The sequence below is a fragment of the Schistocerca piceifrons genome, chromosome 8, assembly GCF_021461385.2.
Source record: "Schistocerca piceifrons isolate TAMUIC-IGC-003096 chromosome 8, iqSchPice1.1, whole genome shotgun sequence".
NCBI classification, from domain to species: domain Eukaryota; kingdom Metazoa; phylum Arthropoda; class Insecta; order Orthoptera; family Acrididae; genus Schistocerca; species Schistocerca piceifrons.
In genome coordinates, this window is record NC_060145.1 from 159,251,071 (window position 1) to 159,272,245 (window position 21,175).

The 21,175-nt window shown below is 44.6% G+C and overlaps 1 protein-coding gene and 2 non-coding genes across 3 annotated transcripts in view; 2 read left to right on the forward strand and 1 right to left on the reverse strand.

Moving 5' to 3' along the window:
* The window catches only part of LOC124712154, a 1,187,639-nt gene that overhangs the window by 66,444 nt on the left and 1,100,020 nt on the right, over nt 1–21,175 (forward strand). The gene's annotated exons all lie outside the window — the stretch shown is intronic.
* On the reverse strand, nt 17,350–17,422 carry Trnak-uuu. Its single transcript has one exon. It is a non-coding gene; the product is annotated as a tRNA-Lys (tRNA).
* Nucleotides 17,700–17,779, forward strand: Trnal-uag. Its single transcript has one exon. It is a non-coding gene; the product is annotated as a tRNA-Leu (tRNA).

A 21,175-nucleotide genomic window follows, 5' to 3' on the forward strand; every position in this document is an offset into this window, starting at 1 on the left:
CACAATGTGATGGCATTCATCAACAGTTCATGCTTTCCGGTCACGGAACCACTCCAGACGTAGCTATTTGTGTTGCGGTGTTAACGGAAGCGCACGCTTGGGACGCTAATTCTCTAGTCCGGCCGCTGGTGCTGCTGCTATTCTCCAACCAATGGTGAGGAACGTCAAAGAAAGTTCCACGCAGCCGACTACCGGTGTCCGGATGGCAGACGTGGATGTGAAGGGGTTGCAGTGTTCTTGGCGGACACTACTTCGATCCTCCCTCGAAGACGAGTATGCCTGCCCTAACATTCCCATGTAACGACGCTGTCACATCCGAATGCCTCACAGATCTGGATATTGGACGATTTGAGCAGCCAGCCAAATGGAGACCCATAACAGAGTCCCTTTCAAACTTCGCCAGGTGCTGACAACGCTGTGTCACACGAGTACACTGCATTATCATGTCGTTCGCAGTGATCACTCAGTATCTAACGCTGTTTGCGCCACTTACATACCCTGCCATACTTGGTAACAACATTAAACACGAACAACACTAATGTATTCTGGTATCCATACTACCTGTGACAGAGAGTTGCAACTATAATCACTTATATTACCGGCGACTTACACTACATTTACGTGGATACTCTGCAAATCACATTTAAGTGCCTGGCAGAGGTTTCATCGAACCACCTTCACAACTCTCTATTATTCCAATCTCGTATAGCGCGCGGGAAGAACGAACACCTATATCTTTCCGTACGAGCTCTGATTTCGCATTCGGAGGAGAAAGTTGGTGATTGGAGTTTTGTGAGAAGATTCCGTCGCAACGAAAAACGCCTTTCTTTTAATGATGTCCAGCCCAAATCCTGTATCATTTCTGCGACACACTCTCCCATATTTCGCGATAATACAAAACGTGCTGGCCTTCTTAGAACTTTTTCGATGTACTCCGTCAGTCCTATATGGTAAGGATCCCACACCGCGCAGCAGTATTCTAAAAGAGGACGGACAAGCGTAGTGTAGGCTGTCTCGTTAGTAGATCTGTTACATTTTCCAAGTGTCCTGCCAATAAAAATCAATCTTTGGTTAGCCTTCCCCGCAACATTTTCTGTGTGTTCCTTCCAGTTTAAGTTGTTCGTAACTGTAATACCTAGGTATTTAGTTGAATTTACGGTTTTTAGGTTAGACTGATTTATCGTGTAACCGAACTTTAACGAATTCCTTTTAGCACTCATGTGTATGACCTCACACTTTTTGTGGTTTAGGGTCAACTGTTAATTTTCGCACCATTCATATATCTTTTATAAATCGTTTTGCGATTTGTTTTGATCTTCTGATGACTTCATTAGTCGATAAACGACAGCGTCATCTGCAAACAACCTAAGATGGCTGCTCAGATTGTCTCCCATATCGTTTATATAGATAACGAACAGCAAAGGGCGTATAACACTTTCTTGGTGAACGCCAGAAATCACTTCTGTTACCCAATCACGTCTTCTTCTGAGTGCTTCAGTTTTTTGCTAGACACTGCATAATGAAGAAATTTCAACGAAGAGTCACAGATATAAATACTACATTGAAGAAAACGAGGGGAAGACGAAAGCTTGAAATGTTAAATGACATTAAAAATGGGCAAGTTATCAACAACTTAAGGAAGAGACAGAGGTCAAATACTCGTGGAGCGCGTTTAATCGAAACAGTTGTAAGACAAATACAGCAGAAGAAGAATTAAATCGATGAAATGCGTAATGGAACAGAACAAGGGACTAATGCCAATAGCAACACATCGCCGATCAGCGGAAGTCCAATTCCGAACAGCCTTGCGAACTGAAGCGTTATCCACTGTTGCAGCTTCTTTATTAGAATCGGAGTAACCTCATTTCTTCTATAAGATCCATCTTTTCCATCACAGGGTCGCGAGTTCCCTTGTGCATCCTGGCGATCAGCTACTGTTTTGCAGTATATTGACTAGTTCTAAGGGCCTTCGCCGAACGCCGACCGGTGTGGCCGAGCGGTTCTAGGCGCTTCAGTCTGCCTCGGGCATGGATGTGTGTGCTGTCCTTAGGTTAGTTAGGTTTAAGTAGTTCTAAGACTAGGGGACTGATGACCTCAGATGTTAAGTCCCATAGTGCTCAGAGCCATTTGAACCATTTGAACCTTCGCCGAACAGCTGTATCGTCAATACGTTGTGCCGTACGCCTACGTTAATTCTTCGGAAGGTCCACCATTTACTTCGCTCCTTTCCCTGTGGATGAAACCATCCGAGCCCTGCCATTAACGACTGAGGAGGGCCGAATAGAGTGGATCAGTGATTTTTCACTGCTTCACACTTGGACACTGGAATGACCTGGAGAAAGCTCATCCCTTATCGTGGTTTACAGAAAAACATTTCGTCCCATCACAAGAGTCAACGATATTTCCGCAATTTTCCACAGAAAGTGGCCTTTTGGTTACGAAATTAGCTACCGCGCCGTTCCTCCGACATTCATCATAGAGGCAGACGCATTCGCTGAATGTTGTCTGCCATCATGCTTGGCTCATCATCGGCTGTTACCCCTCCACCTTTAAGGTCTTTGAACAGCTGTTAATATATTTTTTGTTCAAGCCAACCGCGCCACATATTTTCTCCATACTCTCGCTCGTCGAAGGCACTGTTGTTCGTAATTTATATTAAAAAAATGGTTTTTACGCTTTACACTAGTACACAATCCTCTCAATATGATTGACTGCGTGCAGCAAAGAAATGTGGCTCACGTCAGTGAGTTTGGCGCAAGTCACACTTCTCCATGTGTTTGCTCACGTAAAAGTTCCTTTTTAAACGTACTCTTCCATTTATATAGTCCCCAAAATTTCCAAACGCACCGTCTAGATTTGGGTTTAAGATTAAGCTGACGGGCGTATTACGAACTGCAGAGGTATTACTGACCATAAACGACGTTACTGGAAACACCAGGAAGTGGTCGTGTCGCTTTGTCCATGCGCCTGACGCACATGCGGTGCAGGTGAGGGTTACCGCAGCTGAGATAATGCCGAGACGACGGCGCCGAGATAACCCAGCGCCTCCTGTGCACTGGGTCACGTACGCATTGGCAGTATCAGAGAGTCTGTCTGACACGTGATTGGCACCAGAGCGGGACGGCGTACTGTGTCACAAGGGCACTCCGGCCCCTGACAAACGGAGCAACCAAAGCAGCCACTCGCGTTCGGTCCACCGCTGTAAACATTCCATTTCCCGGCAATACTCATTGCACTGCAGGCGGTAGGGGGCACTACCATCGACAACAGTGTGGGACAGTCAATCGTTCTCACTACATTCGAAGCCCTCCTACCATGGACGCTAACTGTAATGTACCCCCCCCCCCCCCTTTCCTGTACTTTTGCTGATTCTTAATTGAAACAAGACACGTTCATAGGATTTATCGACCTGGAAAAAGCGTTGGACAGAGTAAATTGGTGCAAGATGTTAGAAATTCTGAGAAAATATAGGAATAAGCTGTAGGAAAGTGCGGGTAGTATACAATATGTGCAAGAGCAAAAAGGAGACAGTAAGTCTGGAAGACGAGGAAAGAAGTGCTTGGTATGAAAAGGGTTTAAGACAGAGATGTTGTTTTTTGCCCCTAGTGTTCAATCTATACATTGAAAAAGCAACCACTGAAATAAAAGTCCAAGAGTGGGATAAAAGACATTGCTGTCCTGAGCGAAAGTGAAGAAGAGTTACAGAATCTGTTGAATGGAATAAAGTCTAATGAGGATAGGGCATGGATCGAGACTAAAACGAAGAAAAGTGTAAGTAATGATAATTCCCAGAAATGAAAATAGCGGGAAGCTTAACAACAAAATTGGTGATTGGGAAGTAGACAAAGTTAAGGAATTCTGCTGCCTTGGAAGCAAAACACCCATGACGAACGAGGCAAGGAGGACATAAAAAACAGATCAGCACTAGCAACAAGGGCATTCCTCGCCAATAAAAGTCTATCAGTATCAAGCATAGACCTTAATTCGAGAAAGAAATTTATGTTTGTTTTTTAAGTATTATGGGACTTAACTGCTAAGGTCATCAGTCCCTAAGCTTACACTCTACTTAACCTAAATTTTCCTAGGGACGAACACACACACCCATGCCCGAGGGAGGACTCGAACCTCTGCCGGGACCAGCCGCACAGTCCATGACTGCAGCGCCTAAGACCGCTCGGCTAATCCCGCGCGGCAGAAATTTATGAGGACGTACGTTTGGAGCAGAGCATTGTATGGTAGTGAATCATAGTGTGTGGGAAAATCGGAACAAATGAAAATCCTAGCGTTGAACATGTGGTGCTACAGAAGAATGTTGAAAATTAGGAGAGAAGATAAGGGACGAGGAAGTTCACGACAGAATCGGCGAAGAAAGGAAAACATACGGAAAACAGTGACAAGAAGAGACAGGACGACAAGACACAGAACATGTATTAGGACATCACTGAATAACCTCCATGTTACTAGAGAGAACTACAGAGGGTAAAAACATGGGGGAAGGTGGAGACAGGAATTCATCCATCAACTAATGGACGACGTAGGGTTCAGATGCTATTTTGAGGTGGAGCTTAGCACATGAGAGAAATTCGTCGAGGGCTGTATCAAACCAGTCAGAAGACAGATGATAAAAAAACCTTTGTTGCGATTGGAGACGGGTAAGGGATGGCTAACATAGAAAACCCGTTTCGTACGAAACGTGACTATGTTGCCTAGACGAAAATCTTTCTTGTCAGTGGCATTTACGAATGTTAAAAAAATTGTTCAAATGGCTCTGAGCACTATGGGACTCAACTGCTGTGGTCATCAGTCCCCTAGAACTTAGAACTACTTAAACCTAACTAACCTAAGGACATCACACACACCCATGCCCGAGGCAGGATTCGAACCTGCGACCGTAGCAGCAGCGCGGCTCCGGACTGGAGCGCCTAGAACCGCACGGCCACCGCGGTCGGCTTACGAATGTTAATGCCATCGGTTCTTTAATTTATGTGAACAGGCCGCTTTGAAAGAGGAACAGTTCATACACTCTACCTTATTTAGGTTAGTAAGTTCCACAGTTCTAACAATCGCTAGGCCAACCGTTCTCATAGTAGCAGTTAAATTAAGTTCCACTTTCACACTCAATTTCGCCATTGCTGGATTTCTTTTCTAAATGAAATCATAACTTAAAGTTCGCGTAAAAATTATTCAGGTAATAAATACCTCGCGCCAATGTAAGCTGCCGGCTAAGATTGCCGATATTGATTTCGTGTGTAATTACGCGCACCCTCCGCCAGTTTAGCGATAATTCCCCCTGAAGTGCATCCTTTCGTATAAACTGATTAATTTTTGAGGTTATAAGTATCATAAAGTCTCAAACAAAAGGATTAAAAACCTAAGGCGACAAGAAAGGTGAAGTGGAGATATTCTCACTCCCAAATGAAATTGTTGTAAATGGTGATTATTTTACTTTAAATAAAACTATACATTGTTTTCAGTAGAATGAGTAAAAATGTTGGTTAAAGGCACGCTTGGTGACACATGACCGTGCATGTAAGTAGTTTTCATACAAAATAAATTGTCTTTTAAGACGTTAATCGGAGTTCGAATTAAGATGCAGGCTCTATTTTTCAAGAATAATAAAATAACTGACTACAGGGCACTCCATCATTGGTCACTAAATACATCGGTTCCAGCTTAATTTACATGGCCAGGAATTAATTGCGTGGTTCGATTGAAACAGGTGAACTAAGAGGTTTTTCGTTTTACAAAACGAAACATGTTTACAATGGAATATGACAGTTATTGTTGGCAAAAATTACACCGACTACACCTAAATCCGCATCGTTTCAATACCAGAACAAGAAGAAGACGGCAATCTCGTGAAGTATTTTGCACAGATGGAACAGTTACTATTAGGGAAATGAAGATTGGTTTGCTATCAGTGGGTTACAGATATTAATTTTCCCAAGACATTCTCATAAGTACAACTAAAAGAAACAGTTTTTTGCTGTTCATTCAATGGAATTGGAATAATGTCGCAGCATTTTAACTGAAATAAAATTAATAATTGTTACACGGCAGTCCACAACCAGCACTATCATTTGGCATCATTATTTCTTATTATTATTACGTCCCTTAAGGACCATTCAGTCAGACGCAAATGTACACCCTGCCTCTTTATCAAAACATGTAGCTCACTTTGCATTACCATTCAATGAAAAACTACCGGACCCATATTTTTATGAACGACCGCACGCGAGCTGAGCAGCGACTCCATTGCATAAAAGCGTGTGTATGGTGGCGCCTGGGCACTGTTGGATGAAGCAGCAAGACAGCGCCGCCTGTTGTAAATACGCTCTCAGCTCCGAAAATTTCAGAGAAACGGCGACGCGTAAGGGTACGATCGACTACGTCGTATCACAGTCGATAGTAGTACCCCGTACAAGGTACCGTCTTGTCGCTGCGCTCAAAAGCTGAGTGTCGCAGGAGGGAAGAATGCTTGGTACAGAGAAACCTGCTGCAGTCCGTGGAAGTATATGTGACGCCGTGGTATATACACTGTCCGGTCACTGAGGCCATGTGAGATTCACCGTCTCTGAGTACGGTATTGTCTTCTGATCCGTAGCTCTCTATAACAGTGGAAAACAAAAGTGAGAGTAATAAAAATGAAATGCTAAGACATATGATTTAGTTGTAAGAGGGGCGTAAGGAGAAGTTGCAGCTTATGACCACGATAGCTTGCACATCGAAGAAAGAATCAAGGAAGTCCTTAGACTACCGGCTGAAAGGAAACGACACATATCATAGCTTATAACACCGCTTACGGATAAAGAGAGTAATGACGAAAATGGTGAAAGATTAGGAGAAAGGTGCGAGTATAGCTTTCGTCAGTAAAAATGTCTCGAGGTATTAGTTTTTGAAATAGAAATTAAGAAATTCGCGAAAATTTGCGTCTGGAGCAAAGCATTGCATAGAAATAAACCGGTTAACATCAGATATCCAGAGCAGAAGAAAATGGAAGTATTTGAAATAGTGAAAAAAATGGACGAATAACGTATGAAATGAAGTGGTATTAGAATTAATACATGAGCTCCACCGTTTCTGACACTGAAACGCCGAAGGCTTGTTGACTTCCCTTATTTTAACTCTCTTATGGCACACCTAGGTAGTCGCGCACGTTAGCAAGCCGTTTCCCAGATTCGGGCAGACGTGACGGCTCCGTATCGAATCTGTCCGAGGGATGAACGGCGAGGGCCAGTGTGCCGGCCAGCCTGGATGAGATTTTTAGATGGTCTACCACATCCGACTAGGGTAATAACTAGCTGGTACCCATGTCTCGCCTGTCTTACACGATTCGCAAACATTTAGAAAATGTCAGCTCACTTCGACACGAGTAAACAGTATTTGCAGACAAATGGGGCACAGGAAGTCCTTTCTGAGGGTTCAAAAAATGGTTCAAATGGCTCTGAGCACTATGTGACTCAACTGCTGAGGTCATTAGTCCCCGAGAACTTAGAACTAGTTAAACCTAACTAACCTAAGGACATCACAAACATCCATGCCCGAGGCAGGATTCGAACCTGCGACCGTAGCGGTCTTGCGGTTCCAGACTGCAGCGCCTTTAACCGCACGGCCACTTCGGCCGGCTTTTCTGAGGGTGAAAAAGGCCGTGACAGGGAGGGAATCAGGCCACCGTCTACAAATAAAATTGCCAGATTTAGCGATAAAATGCTGACCCCCATGAAGGCATGGAACAGGGCCACGAGAAAGAAAACGACTTTCATTTCTTTGTTTGGCGTTACTCTGTGCGCTCACCGAGAATATTCTTAGCTCAGAAAAGACCGATCATAATGACTGTCAGTTCGCAAGCTTTGTGTAAGCTGTTGTTCAGGTGTCCCAGAAATGCAACTGTGCCATCTCTGTACATGAAAGGTGTCACAAAAATGTTGTGTCTAACTGCAAGGGTGAAAAGAGGCTGTCTTCAGGAATAAATCGAGGACTGGAACCCACGTCTTGAAACGTCACCAAACCACTCTACAGAGCATCCAAGTTAATGGTGCCAGCGGCTGGCACTAGGTCTCCCCTTCGGCAGCAAAAGTGACTTAATACGGTGACGGACCGTAGGCAGAGGGGGAACAAAAGGCCTTGTCGCCTAAGAAGGTGTTGCTCTTTTCCGTCGGTGGATGACGGTTTCGGACATGGGTTTCCGTCTGCAGTTTATTTTTTTCTCCTGGTACGCTCTAAAATGTCCATTGTTTTTCGGTATAGAGGAGAAAAATAAACTGCAGATTGGAAACCCGTGTCCGAAACCGTCACCCAGAAAAGAAAATCATCGCAATCATAGGAGACAAGGCCTGTATGTGATAGCTTTCTCCATCTTTTCCACTGGCGTTCGTGGCAATGTCTAGATCACCGAAGGACAGACAGCATTGCGAGACGTTCCATCTACCGTCCGTCAGCATACAACGTCTCGTTTGCTGCGAAGAGGTTGGCTTTTGGTAGGCGCCGGGGCCTATTACTTACACGCTGTGTAGTGCCGTTGGATGATGTTTCCGGACACGGACTCCTGTCCTCGCTCTTTCCTCAAGACACTCTCTTCAACTCCTCGAAGTTTGTCGCAACATTGCTGGAACACACTGTATATTGCATCATGAGATATGTTGTTGATAGTATTTGCTCATTCAGGAGATAATGCTACGGCAAAACGACATGCAGTTGGATAACACCTACTTGAGAGCTGTGCAGAACGATGTGCACTAGCGAGGATGTTTAATTTTCAGTAGGCTTTCAGCTGAGTTGAAAAAATTGACTGCTAACTCTCAAGTCTTCAAATCCAAACTGGAAGGTTTCATTGTGGCACACTCGTTCTGTTCTGTGCAGTTGTTTCTCGCGATAGTTGACAACTTTTATTCTGGATTGTCTTCTAATTTTTTTCGGGATTTACACTGATACACTGATACCTCATAATATCGTGTCGGACCTCCCTTTTCCCGGCGAAGTGCAGCATTTCGACGTAGCACGGACTCATTGAGTGGTTGGGAAATCCCTTGCAGAATTATTGAGAGATGCTGACTCTATAGCCGTCCATAATTTTGAAAATGTTGCCGGCGCATGATTTTGTGTACGAACTGACCTCTCGATTAGCCACATGTGCGTTTGACGGGATCGTTTCAGGCGACATGGGTAGCCAAACCATTCGCTCGACTTGTCCAGATTGTTCTTCAAAACAACTGCGAACAATTGCGACCTGGAGAACGTGCCGCATTGTCATCCACAAAAGTTCCATCGTTGTTTGTGAACATGAAGTTAATTAACGGCTGCAAGTGGTTTCCAAATAGTCGAACATAACCATTTCCTGTCAATGATGGGTTCAATTGGGCCAGAAGACCCAGTACATTCCACGTAAGCACAGCCCACACAATTGTGGAGCCGCCGCAAATTTCCACAGTGCCTTCTTGACAACTTGGCTCCACGGTTTCGTGGGGTCTGCGCCTCACTCCAACCCTACTATCAGCTCTTATCAACTGAAATCGGGACTAACCTGACCAGGCAACGGTTTTCCAGTCGTTTAGGGCCCAACCGATAAGGTAAAGAGCCCAGGAGAGGCGCTGATGGTGATCCCGTGCTGTTAGCAATGGCAGTGGCGTCAGCCGTCTGCTGCCATAGCCCGTTGACGCCAGATTTCACCGCACTGCCATAACGGATTCTTTCGTCGTACGTGCCACATTGATTTGTGCGTTTATTTCACGCAGTGTTGCTTGTATTACTGAAAACTCTACAGAAACGGCTCCCTCTCGCTTCACAAGCTGCGACATCGTCTCGAAAAAACACAGTGACCCGTATATGTAATAAGTTTATTTAATTTACGTCTATGGTCACAATCTTTTTTGTTTAACAGATTACCGGTTTCGGTCTTTAATGACCATCATCAGATCTGTTTCATAAAAACGAAGTCCTAATGTACTGCAGCCATAGTGACATCGTCAAATGTTCCGCATGTAACATTTGACGATTCCGCATTTAACATTTGACGATGCCACTATGGCTGCAGTACATTAGGACTTTGTTTTTATGAAACAGATCTGATGATGGACATTAAAGACCGAAACCGGTAATCTGTTAAACAAAACGATTGTGACCATAGACGTAAATTAAAGAAACTTATCCCTCTCGCTTGTTAAGTGAAGACCGTCGGCCACTGCATCATGCTTGGTGAGAGATAGTGCCTGAAATCTCGGCACACTGCGGATCACGGAATACTGAATTCCCTTACGATTTACGAGATGGAATGTCCCATGCGTCTAGCTCCAACTACCATTCCACGTCCGAAGTCTGTTAATTCATGTCGTGCGGCCATAATCCTTTCGGAAGCCTTTTCTCGTGAACCACCTGAAAACAATTGACGGCTCCGCCAATGCATTGCCCGTCGTGGCTTGTCTACACGGTACTGCCGCCGTACGTCTATATGCGTATTGCTATCCCATGACTTTTGTCACCTCAATGTATTTATTCTTTAAATATTTCTGTTTATAAATTTTCTAATCAGCAGTAAGTAGACTATTTAGTCAAGCTCTCACCAAGCATCTCCGGCCTTTATGGCCCCAAGTAACCTGATAAATAGATAAATGTATGAAAGCAATAGTATTGTGAGAGCTCCGTGCGTTTACATTGTTACGTCACGTCCTCTTAAGCATTTCCCGCGTAGAGAACTAAAAACAGAGCACAAGATGCCGTGTCTTCTGCTGCAGTTTATGTGCTGTGCTTCCGCTGCGCTATGACACCTAATCGCTGTTTATGTGAGGAGACTAGAGCGGTACGTCCACGGCAGTGTGTCCCGCGCTAGGAGCAGGGTGGCGACGAGACATTCCGGAGCACGCTTTGGTGAGGCGGACACCGGCGGGGTCACGTTTCCGTCTGCAGCGCACGAGATACGGACGTCGTTAGCGGTGGACACGCATTAGGCGCCACACACACACACACACACACACACACACACACACACAACGCGTTACTATTTAGCTGACCGTCCAGCCGCAGCGGTCCAGGACGGCCACTAAAGCCCTCAGCCAGGAATGCCGTGAGAAGTACGAGCTGTACATACTCCAGTGCCACGTCCCTGGTCGCGTTGGTAATACGGCGTAGAGGCGGCGTGTCCCCTGTACGGTACTTGTAGCCTACTCCTGTGGGGAGATTGCTTCCTCTTACCCAGTCTGCTATGACTGCAGAAAACAATAACAGGCATTCGCAAAACAATCTGCGTCTACATGGCTACTCTGCAATTCAAACTCAGCCGTTTGGCAGAAGGTTCATAGACCTATTTTCAGACTATTTCTCAACCGTTCCACTCTCGAATAACGCATGGATAAAATGAACACCTAAATACAGGGTGTCGGGTTTAAAGATATAATAATATAAAATGCAATAACTTCAGAAGTAATTAAGATATTTATTGACGCTATATTTATACAAGTATGGTAGCTCAAAACATTTTTAACACACCTAACACACCTCGATATCTACACTATTAGTGGCGCGACAGACATCCAGTCTGTATTCCACTTGTCTCCAAGTGTTTTGGGGCAATGTTGGCACAACATTTGTGATAGCTGAGTGAATGCTACGGTTCACATCCGGTACACCACGAACTGGCATCTGGTACGCTTGATTCTTGATAAACCCCGCAGAAAAAAATCAAGTGGCGTAACGTTGGGTTCCCAGGAGGCTAAGTAATCGATAGACTACCTCTCCCAATACAGCGATCTGGGAACTCACGAGCCGAGAAATCCCTCACAGTGTTTGCAAAATGGCATGGTGCACCATCTCCTTGAAAGATTACGTCACGAGGAAGTTACAGCATACAACTCCAACATACCTACATACGCTGTTCAAAAAATGGTTCAAATGGCTCTGAGCACTATGGGACATAACATCTATGGTCATCAGTCCCCTAGAACTTAGAACTATTTAAACCTAACTAACCTAAGGACATCACACAACACCCAGTCATCACGAGGCAGAGAAAATCCCTGACCCCGCCGGGAATCGAACCCGGGAACCCGGGCGTGGGAAGCGAGAACGCTACCGCACGACCACGAGCTGCGGACCATACGCTGTTGCATTATCTTCAGTCTCCGCGAAGAAGAGTGAACCTTTAATGATGCAGTTCAACAATCCACGTCACAAATTCACTCACGAAGAGTCACGTTCGCACTTTGGCACTACGTGGGGTAGGGGGGAGGGGGGGGGGGGAGGAGGTTCAAAAGGTTCAAATGGCTCTGAGCACTATGGGACTTAACTGCTGTGGTCATCAGTCCCCTAGAACTTAGAACTACTTAAACCTAACTAACCTAAGGACATCACACACATCCATGCCAGAGGCAGGATTCGAACCTGCGACCGCAGCGGTCGCGCGGTTCCAGACTGTTGCGCCTAGAAACGCTCGGCCACTCCGGCCGGTGGAGGGGGGGGGGGGGGGGAGGAGGAGGTGGTTCAGTTCCCTATATGCGGCGATTATGTGTGTTTATCGTGCCGCATATATAGAATGTAGCCTCGTCCGAGATACATACGAAGTCGATGAATGGCTCTTTTTCTTCCATTTTTGCCAGATTGTCTCGGAAAATGCTTCTGTGACGAATCTGCAGTTTGTACGCTCGTAGCCGCAACCTTTTATAGGCAAGGTCGTATACTGTCCAACGAGGTAACTGTAACTGCCTGCCTGCCTGCCTGCTTGCCGGACTGACTGACGAGAGCTCCGGTGGAAGGATGTACGGATTAATTCAGCAGTAGCCTCTGAAACTGCGTGCATAGCGTGTTGGTGCGACATCAAAAGCAAACTCCCAGTTTCCCGAAGCCGCTTTTCCCATTTCTTCATTGTTACGTAAGTAGGAACATCGTCAATGGTCGCAGTCGATACTCATGCCGGAAACGAATTGTACCAGTGTAACAGGCTTTAGCTCCGCGAGAGGAAGTACACACGCCACCACCTGCTGTGGAATCCACATGGCTACTGACGCCCTTTTATGTGAAAAAATCGGTTACACGTATGCGCATGCGGTACCAACTGCCGAAGGCAAACTGTTTAAGTTACCGTACTTGTAGAAGCTAACGGCCAATAAACATCTCAGTTACTTCTCAAGTTATTACATTTAATATTGCTGAACCTAGTCACCCTGAATGAATATTTCCGTGCGAGCTCTGACTTCTCTCATTTCATCACTGTGGTCATGTCTCCCTCTTTGGTGAAAAGATCTCGCCATAACGAAAAACGCCGTAGGGTGCCACCAAGACCCGCTTCTTATAACCGTGACACCATCTCCCCGATTTCGCAGTACTAGGAAACGAGCTGCCCTTCTTTGAACTTTTCCGATGTCTTCTATGTTTATTATGCGCTTTGCTATGTATTTTATTAACACCTAGGTATCACAATATAAATAACGCAGAATTTCTGATCCACTCATTGCAGAGTGTAAGACGTCTTCTATGGGATGAGAGGTTAACCGTCATCTTGCTTCTTCATGGCGTGGATATTTGCATTTGCTAAAGAGTACGTAACGTGGTTTGCATTTTCAACGTAATGCCTCCTAGGTTATCTACAGTGTTTTGCAAACAAATTTCTACATTTATGTTTATATTACGAAAAGCTTTTGTGGAGGGAGGGAGGGGGTGGGGTACATTTTACCAAAGGTAGCGACGTCCTCTCGTATTCCACTAGCCTGTGGAACACTGTCCCTGTTCGGATCATACTTACTTTAATTCTCACGGCCTCAACGCGAGATAACAATGGAAGCAATAGGTTTGTTGCACAGTCTTCCACGAATCACGATTCTCTAAACAAAACCAAGAATGTTTCCCCTGAACAAATCCAGCTTTCTTCCGATGATTTCCATTTAATTACCCTGAGTACCTGGGTTACAACTTCATATGGACGTCCCTGACTTGTTACGATCCTAGCAGCCACTGCAAAAGTTTGGCGCGTCGACTTTCTACTTTGTGGTTAAACTGAAGAAGTGAGCTAAGTTCGGGGAGCTCTGGCACCAGGTCTCATTCTTGTTGTGACATACACTTGGATGAAAACCTGTTAGGAATCTTCATGACGTACCTCGCATTTTAGCACTGATATACGAGGTGCATTCAAGTTCTAAGGCCTCCGATTTTTTTTTCTAATTAACTACTCACCCGAAATCGATGAAACTGGCGTTACTTCTCGACGTAATCGCCCTGCAAAATGTGTGTGTGAAATCTTATTGGACTTAACTGCTCAGGGCATCAGTCCCTAAGCTTACACACTACTTAACCTAAATTATCCTAAGGACAAACACACACACCCATGCCCGCGGGAGGACTTGAACCTCCGCCGGGACCAGCCGCACAGTCCATGACTGCAGCGCTTTAGACCGCACGGCTAATCCCGCGCAATCGCCCTGCAGACGTACACATTTTTCACAACGCTGACGCCATGATTCCATGGCAGCGGCGAAGGCTTCTTTAGGAGTCTGTTTTGACCACTGGAAAATCGCTGAGGCAATAGCAGCACGGCTGGTGAATGTGCGGCCACGGAGAGTGTCTTTCATTGTTGGAAAAAGCCAAAAGTCACTAGGAGCCAGGTCAGGTGAGTAGGGAGCATGAGGAATCACTTCAAAGTTGTTATCACGAAGAAATTGTTGCGTAACGTTAGCTCGATGTGCGGGTGCGTTGGCTTGGTGAAACAGCACACGCACAGCCCTTCCCGGACGTTTTTGTTGCAGTGCAGGAAGGAATTTGTTATTCAAAACATTTTCGTAGGATGCACCTGTTACGGTAGTGCCCTTTGGAACGCAATGGGTAAGTATTACGCTCTCGCTGTCCCAGAACATCATCATTTTTTCAGCACTGGCGGTTACCCGAAATTTTTTTGGTGGCGGTGAATCTGTGTGCTTCCATTGAGCTGACTGGCGGTTTATTTCTGGATTGAAAAATGGCATCCACGTCTCATCCATTGTCACAACCGACGAAAAGAAAGTCCCATTCATGCTGTCGTTGCGCGTCAACATTGCTTGGCAACATGCCATACGGGCAGCCATGTGGTCATCCGTCAGCATTCGTGGCACCCACCTGGATGACACTTTTCGCATTTTCAGGTCGTCATGCAGGATTGTGTGCACAGAACCCACAGAAATGCCAACTCTGGAGGCACTCTGTTCAACAGTCATACGGCGATCCCCCGAAACAATTCTCTCCACTTTCTCAATCATGTCGTCAGACCGGCTTGTGCGAGCCCGAGGTTGTTTCGGTTTGTTGTCACACGATGTTCTGCCTTCATTAAACTGTCGCACCCACGAACACAGTTTCGACACATCCATAACTCCATCACCACATGTCTCCTTCAACTGTCGATGAATTTCAATTGGTTTCACACCACGCAAATTCAGAAAACGAATGATTACACGCTGTTCAAGTAAGGAAAACGTCGCCATTTTAAGTATTTAAAACAGTTCTCATTCTCGCCCCTGGCGGTAAAATTCCATCTGCCGTACGGTGCTGCCATCTCTGGGACATATTGACAATGAACGCGGCCTCATTTTAAGACAATGCGCATGTTTCTATCTTTTTTCAGTCCGTAGAAAAAAAATCGGAGCCCTTAGAACTTGAATGCACCTCGTATATAAGGCAGTGTGCGATTTGCAGGGGGGGATGGAGGGTATTTCCCCCCCCCCCCCCCCCCCCCCCCTCTGCATCAGACCATCCTCACCTCTGGTTTTAGTTTATGCATACCAACCTGGGATGTTTATTTCCCACGCACTGGAGTAAAACTTTACATATAATTTAAATTTGTGGAGCCGAACACTGAAAGTTTTTAATACAGTCTTACTATTAATACTATTAATATATATGCTTATTAATTTTGAAAAAGTGTTATGTAGTAGTTCAGCATTCCAAAACATTTAGAACTAAATCATCATTCTCATGTCATCATTGTTGTTTTCGTCTAAGGTACGTCATCCGTTTACTTGCGAGCTTGCGAGGGAAGTATAGTACAGACCAAGCGATTTTCACATGTTTGTACCCTTAAAAAAACTCATAAAACGTCGGCAAAACTGCATTGAAGTCCAGAGAGGTTACGAAGAAAAATAACGCATGTTTCAGTTTTCTATCATCAGAATAAGTACAGCTTTTCACAAATGTGCCTTTACTTTTTGAATTCCCCTCGTATACCTGTATGTAGATGATTTTGTAAATAATCTTTACCTGTAATGTACTTTTAAAGATATAACAAGGGATGGCTTTTCTGATAGTGCATACGCATGAATAGTGAGTTTCGGCATTAACATCTATTTATAAATAACTGTTTAACCATGGGTAACACCACGGTCCAAGCTAGTAACATATATAATTATACTAACCCCCTAAGACATCCCCCCCACTGGTAAAAGCACAAATCGCACACTGATAGAAGGTTGATAGAACGACATTTTCTGCAGATATTCGGTTGGCGGTAGAAATCATGTGGTCCTCTTAACGCAGAAAACATATTCGAATAACAGTTCCGCCATGAAATCACTCTGAGAGCGTGTCATATTTTATTGAAGTTTAAGCACTGCAGCTCAAAATACGACGTTCGTTAACATTACGTCTACCTGGAAGCGTCTTTACCACGTCAAATATGGACGTTACGTACGTAGCCTATGTGCTTCATTGTTTTCAGGATTGACATAATCGAAGTTATGTTCTGAAACAGCTCGTAATTACTCCTTTTCTTTTGTTTAGTCTTAAGTAGTTGAAGACGGATTACCGTACAAAGACTTTTTCGCATATTCGAATGTGAATTCCTGTACATTGGCAGTCAGTGTAGAAACACTTAAATCAATAAAACTCTCGTAAAAAGTGACAGGCAGCTAATTGTTGCCAAATACGAAGTAACGTCCATAAGGCTTATCCGGAACCTAGCATTAAAATATCCAGCCTCGTAATTGAGTTCAGCAGATCGTTTCTGGCGCTCTATCAGAAACTGCACGGTACGAATCAAAAAAATTAGCGAACATATCCTGATATGTGTCGTATGGTCCGCTGTTAGAGCGATGTGCCCCTGACTTGAACGCTGGTGAATTTGATAAGCTTAATCAGTATCCAATACGACTCGTTTCTATCTTGAGTGTTATCATTACTTGCCCATAGCATAAGAACTCGCTTAAGCGTAAGTGTCGTATACAGCAAACATCTTCACTGATGTTTTGTATTAAAAATAGTGTAGATTACCACTTTTATTCCAACGTTCACTTTTACTGCACTATCAGCATGGGTTTTTCATGTTTAGACTCACATCATCTTTTATCTTTGTCGAGATCTTCCGCTGAAGCTTCACTTTTGGTACCGAAATGGTTAATTTAAAATTTTCGCCCGAACAGGGACTTGAACCCTGGACCCTTAGGTTAAAAGCCTAATGCTCTACCGACTGAGCTATCCGGGCTCTGAATACTCTCGGCTCGGAAACCCGTTATCCTTCACGGACTCGTGACTCAGTGGTGACGGAGTGATGTAGGAGGCGCTTGGCCTCGTGCGGTATATTGCCAGGCGCCGAGCGGCCAGAATTAATTTTGCTGCCAGCCGGTGTGCTGTGGCGATGAAACGCGCTGTGGCGGTCTTGGTGTACTAAGTCAAGTGAAATACTGAGTTACTTTATAATGAAGTCCGCTGAAGTTCAGTGGTTATAGTGGAGAGCAAATATAGTTTTTAGTAACTGGAAAGGTAGCGTGGCCGAGCGGTCTAAGGCGCTGGTTTTAGGCACCAGTCCGAAAGGGCGTGGGTTCGAATCCCACCGCTGCCAGACATTTTTGAAAAGTAACTATTTTTAAAGAGTAGCGTCTTTCACTATCTTATGTTTAACCTAAATAGAGACATCGTACCACGACCGATTTACCAAATCAAAACGTAAGCCAGATGATGCTAAAATGGATTAGTTCGGCCCGCTGTATTTTTTGCGCACCTTAAAACTACAACGATTAAAAACGTCAACGAAAACCGGTCCCGAGCAGCTCCCGGCGGTGAAATCTTTTACGCTGTTTTATGCAACGGGAACAGTTATACATCTAACAGTCCTGTCCGTGGGTATCCTTTAGCCCTCTGACGCCATGAATCGGAAATATCTTAAGAAGAGCGTGGTGAAATTTGGTTCGTGCACAATCATCAGTCTGTTGTCCAGCTCCGAATCGTGGGTAGTGGTTAATGGTAATCCAACGAACTACAGCCTTGTAAAAGAATTCGTGTAAAAGGTTGCCCGCTATACATACATTTGTGCCATTCCTTTGGAGCCTCTGTTGGGGAAAGAGATAACGGCGTATTGACTTTGTCTATGGATTGGCGATCTTGGAGTATTTGTAACAAACGCAGCTGATGTCGAAGCCGTTAATATCATCTTGTAACGATATAAGAGAACTTCGGGAGAGGAAATAAGCACAAAAACAGCAGTAATTTCCTTGTGATCCAATGAAAGTCACATCATTCAGTGTTGGAATCAAATAAAGAAACAACATGGGCTGTTAAGCAACTGTTCTAGGCGCTACAGTCTGGAACCACGCGACCGCAATGGTCGCATGTTCGAATCCTGCCTCGGGCATGGATGTGTGTGATGTCCTTAGGTTAGTTAGGTTTAGGTAGTTCTAAGTTCTAGGGGACTGATGACCTCAGCAGTTAAGTCCCATAGTTGCTCAGAGCCATTTGACCCATTTTTTATCAACTGTTTACAGATACACATGCTAGTGGTAAAATCCACACCGAACGACTACCCGTTGATTTTTAAACCAATCAGCTGCTTAGCAAAAAAACTCATCCCAGAGGACTCGCCGCTAGCACTTTTGATCCAATACCCTTAAAGTAGGCCTGCTGCTGAATTTTTAAGCATATATTAAGGTTGCATACAATAAAATTCTTGAGACAGAAAAGTTTTTGTCCACTAATCAGCACGCGTTTCGAAATCTCGTGCAAAATTCATCTTTTTCTCGTAAGGTATCTTGCGGACCATGAATAAAGGGCAACAGGGAGATTCCAGATTCCTAGATTTACGGAAATAGCAGAATGTTACCAATGTCCGAAGTTCCGAGCATACGAAATAGTTTCTCAGATATGTAGCTAGCTCGAAGACTTTTTAAGTAAGAGAACCCAGTACGTTGTCCTCGACGGCGAATGTTCACTAGAGACGCAAAATGTGATAGGATCGCTCTTGTTCTCTGTATACATATAAGATGTGACTGATAGGGTGAGCAGCAAACTGCATCTATCTGCTGATAACGCTGTAGTGTATAAGGAAGTGTGAACGTTGAGTTACTGTAGGGGGACAAACGATGAACAGGTAAGAATTATTGTTTGATGTGATGAATGGCAGGTTGAAAAGTGTAAGTTAAAACAGAGGAATAGCAAAAACAGTTCTGTAATTTTCGAACACAGTATCAGTGCTATAATACTTGACACAGTCACCTCGATTAAATACCTAGCGAAGTACAATGCAACGAGCACACAAGGCATGTTGTAGCGAAGGTGAATGGTTGACTTTGCTTCATTGGGAGAATTCTAGGAATGTGTAGCTCACCCATAAAGGAGAAAGCGTATAAAACGGTAGTGCGATCCATTCCCGAGTTGTGCTGGAGCGTTTCGGATCCTCACAAGGTCAGATTAAAGAAAGATGTTGAAGCAATACATAGCATGCTACTACATTCGTTATCGGGATGTCGCAACTATTTCGGTATGAACTCGAAAATGAAGCATCTTTCGCAAAACACTGTTGAGAAAGTTTTGTGAACCGGCATTTGCGATTGGCAGCAGAACGATTGTACTGCCATCAACGTAAATCTTGCGCAAAGACCGCGAAGAAGACATAAGAGAAACCGGGGCTCGTACGGAGGTGTACAGACAGTGGCTTTTCCCTCGCTCCATTTGCGAGTGGAGCAGGAAGGCAATGGCTACAGGTGATACAAAATACCCTCCACCAAGCATCTTACGGTGGTTTCTGAGTGTGTATGCAAATGTTGATGTGGAAGGTGTGGTACAGAGCGTTATCATCAAAGTCAGAAATAATTTAGCAGTCACAGGGTGGGCAGCGTGTGCTTGACTGCTATGAGGAAAATAGATTTTTAGTCTTCTAGGTCACCAGTCTTCCGAAGCGGGAAGAACTAGGACTAACAGACTTCATTCCGGATTGCTCGACACTACTCGTTCACGGGACACTGAGAACCATAGAACGGCATTCGAACAGCCCTACAGCTGCCCTTCTCGCTGGCCGGAGTGGCCGAGCGGTTCTAGGCGCTACAGTCTGGAACCGCGCGACCACTACGGTCGCAGCTTCGAATCTTGCCTCGGGCATGGATGTGTGTGATGTCTTTAGGTTAGTTAGGTTTAAGTAGTTCTAAGTTCTAGGGACTGATGACCTCAGCAGTTAAGTCCCGTAGTGCTCAGAGCCATTTGAACCGTTTTTTGCCCTTCTCCACAGGTAACAGCCACGATGGGAACTGACCCCCATCAGTCTCCCCCCTTTCAGTCGTTTCCAAAATGGCATTCGTCTGCCATTATTAAATTCACGTTGCGAAACAGCGAAGACATTGCTGCCGTTTTTTGAGGGCGACCACCGACAAATCAAATATAAACTAGGCTTCATAAACACCAATAGCAGGCACTGTGGCGTATAAGCGGGAGTGAACGCCAGTTGCTACGAATTAAAAGCCGAATCTTACCTACTAATACGCTTTGTAAGATTGCCGCACCAACTTTAGGCAATTCAACGAGTGTGAGGTTTACAGAGAAACGAACACATTGGAGTATCGTACTACACGCCCTCCTTTTACAGCCACGCATAACATTGCTAGGGAAACAACCAAAATAACTGACGGAGCTTCACTATTAATACCGCCACCACGTTCTTGTAGAACACGTTCTAATAAAATTTTAGAACAAAATCAAGGAATGACTTAAAAGCAGATCATCGCAACCTTTCCAAGTAACTGAAAATTATCAAGCAAGTGTAAATAAACTTGATTGCAATTCACGTCTCGGAAAAGGACTTCGCTTAAAAAAATACCGGGAAGATGTCATTGTATCATATTCAAATTATTATTGTTATTGTGATTTAATCTGCAAATTGTTTTGTTACTAAATAAAAGTTCAATTTCACAGCTGCTAAAAGTTTTTGCAAAACGGTAACTTTTTTCAGAAGTGGTACCTGTGTGCTGTTCTA